At 43.3% G+C, this 3,754-nt stretch overlaps 1 pseudogene; it reads right to left on the bottom strand.

Annotated features, from left to right (window-relative positions):
* Positions 1-1,029: 1,029 nt before the first annotated feature.
* LOC123810743 lies at positions 1,030-1,720 on the bottom strand (annotated as a pseudogene).
* Positions 1,721-3,754: the final 2,034 nt, after the last annotated feature.

Raw genomic sequence — 3,754 nt, 5'->3', positions numbered from 1 at the left:
GGCCCCAAACTGTCCAACAATGCCTGCTTCCGGATGGGAAAATCCCTTGAGCACCTAGCAATGAAATGCTGACAGTGACGGTACCTTATATTACACAGGTGACAAACTCATGGTAGAGCTCCATGTCTTCTCTGTTTATCTTCAACATAGTCACGGTTCTTAAAAAGCATCTAGGCAATGTCTATCCGCTACTGAGTGCGCTCTGCACCCTTGCTCCGCTCTCAGTGGTTAGAAAGAGCTCAGCCAGCACTCCGCAGCCGCTGCTGTCTGGGTGGCTTCTCCTTTGCATATCTGCTCGTCTTCAAAAAAGAGGAAGTGAAAGTTTCACATTTACTTTCAACAGATGATCGTGGCATTTTTAAGTAAAAGGAACATACATCAGAGGCACTTTAGTGTTTCGTATTTTCGTAAACATTTACTGATATGTAGGAAAAAAGTCGTATTAACTTTTAGCCCCCCAAATGATTGGATAATGGAAAGTCACATTATTTTATTTTTTATTTTTAGTTTGGGTACATGTCTCCTTCTTGCTGTCAATTAGTTCTCAACTCATTTGCTTATTCCTGCCATTCCAAAAATATTCCTACCGTGTCCTTATTAGATTAACTTAAGAACACTTGGATGCGATACCCCTGAAAAGAATGTTTTTAACAACAATCATTAATACATTTTTGTAAGCCATCAACTTAGGAGTACTATGGCCACTATATGTTGTTCATTTGCTCTGAGTCCTGATTATTGTAACAATAAATAATTATTTGTGGGTTTTTCTTTTTGCCATACCAATGGTTGTTTTTTATTTTCTGAAAATATTAATTTAAAAAGAGCTCTAAGAAATTCAGCAGGATTCTCAGAAATATCATTTCTGAGATCTATGAGATTCGAAACATAATTATAAAAGGCTAAAATCCAAAGGATTCATCCCTACTTTTTCCTTTTTAAAAGAATCCAGACGATTTGTGACATCAGGAAGTTTAGCACTCTACCCAGTGCAGCCTCAGTCTTCCTCCTCATAGTCGCCGCCCCCGCTCATGGGGCGGAGCACCGCACCGAGGACAGCCAGGCATCTTCCAGGGGTTTCTTAGGGTTTCCTCCAGGTCTGTCTTGATTGCTCCAGACTCAGACAGTTTCCACTCCAAGTCATCTCTCGTCAGGTTCATGCCACCAAACGCTAGAGGTCCAATGAACTGAGCCTTGATATCACCTTCAAGGTAAACAAATATTGCGGGCAGATTCCTATCAGGATAGCTGGGTATGCAGGTTGTTGAAATGGCTTTGATAAACTTGACGTCAGGGAACTTCCTGGCAAGTCCACTCAAGTGTTGATTTATCAGGGCACAGAGGAGAATCCCTTGTTTGTAAAGGTGCAAGATCACCCACAAGCCCTCTCCAGCTTTGGTAACTTCCTGAACATAATCCTTTCCTGAGATCTCCAACACTTCTCTAAATTTACTCTTCAGTTTAGTTGCTTTCCACGCAGCCTGTCTCTGCTGCCTGTGTATGTCAATAGCTCATTCATTTTCCTCATTAAATTCGTCTTCATTATCCTCTTATTCTTCAAAATCATATCTTCATACGTTTCCACAACTGACTGCTGAATGACTCCCTGTTCTTCCTCTTCTGCCTCCTTTCCCAGTTCATCTAAATTTTTCTTCGAGGGCAAGATGCCCTTTTTGCATAACATGTCATTCCACTCAATGTCTGCATTGGGGTCCTGCATCTTGTCTCAATTGCTCAAGCCAGGCCGGTCCTAATTATTTGTTCATTGATGCATTCTATTTATATCATAAACATAAATTATACTTATGATATATCAGGTAATATTCTGATATTCCATTTATAACACTAAATTATTTTGTGCTCACCATGACCATATGCAATAGATACTAGTATTAGAAAGAGTTGGAGGCCCAGAGAGATTAAATAACTCACCCAAGGCCACACAGAGAATAAGTGGCAGAACCAGGACTCAAATCAGGGCTGTCGGACTCCATACTTGAGCTCAACAACTGCACCACGCTCCCTTTCTGAAAAAATTTGGGGACGTCAAGGGGATGTTTGGTCCATCTTGTTGGGGAAGTACAATCCCATTAATTCTTCAAATTTAATAGGAATTTAAAATATGTAACAGTTCAAAGGCTACAAAGAGAGAGTGTGAGAGAGAGCAAGTGGAGCAGAATGTCAATAATGGGTGAATCTGGGAAAGGGGTACACAACAAGTCACTGTATTATTTTTCAAAATTTTAATAAATTTAATACATTTTTGAAAAATTACAATTTTTAATTTACAGCTGGTAAATGGTTATACCATTTATCTATTGCCATGTAAATGTGGCATAACAAACATCCAGTAAACCTTTAATAACAGGCTAATAATAAGTGTTTACATCTGTGTGTGAATCCACAGATGGGCTAGGAGGTCCTTCTAATTTGGGCCAGGCCAGGCTGACTTCAGCTGGGCTCACTCATGCATTTGTGGCCCTGCCTCAGTCTGTTCCTGCCTGGCCTAGAAAGGCCTCAGCTGGGATGACTTGGCTCTCCTCCACAGGGCCTCTCGTCCTCCAGGAAGCTACCCTGGGCTTGTTCTCACGACGCTGGGGAGATTCTGAGAGAGAATGCAGGCACCCAGAGTCTTTGGGACCTAAGATCGGAACTAGTACCTCATCACTTCTTCCACTCTATTGGCCGAAGCAACACCAGGCCACACCCGAGAGGCTGTGGGAAGATGCTGCCAGCTGGCCTAGATCCACAGAGGCATAGAAACCGGGGGCAATGCACCACAGAGATGGAGCCAGCATGCAGACCCCTAAGAGCCAGACTCCTAACCATCATTCCACAATGACCTCCTTATCAAATCTTTTATTAATACCTACTTCAAGTTCCATGAATTCATGTGCCCAGCACCTTGATGGACACTGTGAAGGGACAAGGTCCTCCTTGTAAGGAGCTTACAGCATAGCTAAGGAGATGAGACACCCAGCATGGAGAGTCTGGTAACAATAAAGTCAAGACAAACGGTAACAACAATGGTAGGAGATGATGCTGTGGACTGAAGGGTCGGGAGGGTCAGGCAGGGATTGGTCTGGGTCTTGTTAAATGTAAAGCGGGCAGAATCGAGTCAGCTGGTAAAGAAGGACAAATACATTCACTTCTTCCTCCCCTAGGAACGGACAGAGGGGGAAGATAGAGAGGTGGAAGGGAGGACCCAGGAGGAAAGTAGTTTTCTAAAGCCCTTCTCAGCTGTCTACTCGGCCCCTTAGAATTTCTTTCTACCTGTCTTGAATACGCATTGAGGGCCTAACATGCAACCGACAATCACATTCAATTCTTATTTGGGCTCACTACCCACCTTCCGAGCATGGTGGGTTTCCAGAAAAAAATCTTTGGTTTTGCTGAGGGGAAGTGTGGGCAGCACTGTCCAAGGGGAGACAAGGGTAGGTGGCTCTCTAAGGAAAGAGTATGCAGCTACAGGAGGGGAGTGATCAGGAAAAGGGGTTGGGAGGAGACAGGAGCAAGTGGGAGAGGTCTGAACATATGCTATGAGGGGTGATGTTTTGGGGACAGGGAGTGACATGTGAAGATGATTTTTTTTTAAAGAAAATGTGGCTGCGTGGTGAGCCACAGAACCGTGTGTTCCAGGTCAACAGCCTTTAGCAAAGACCAAGGCCATTTCTCAAGGCTTTGGGAGTTAGATTTCTGTTTCTTTGAATGCTGAGATGACATTTAGGATCAAAACAAGGCAGTCGGTTTTCTT

The sequence above is a fragment of the Phyllostomus hastatus genome, unplaced genomic scaffold, assembly GCF_019186645.2.
Source record: "Phyllostomus hastatus isolate PE091 unplaced genomic scaffold, TTU_PhHast_1.1 phas_scaffold_755, whole genome shotgun sequence".
NCBI classification, from domain to species: domain Eukaryota; kingdom Metazoa; phylum Chordata; class Mammalia; order Chiroptera; family Phyllostomidae; genus Phyllostomus; species Phyllostomus hastatus.
Note: the sequence above shows the minus strand (reverse complement) of the source record. Positions and strands in the feature narration are given on the sequence as shown.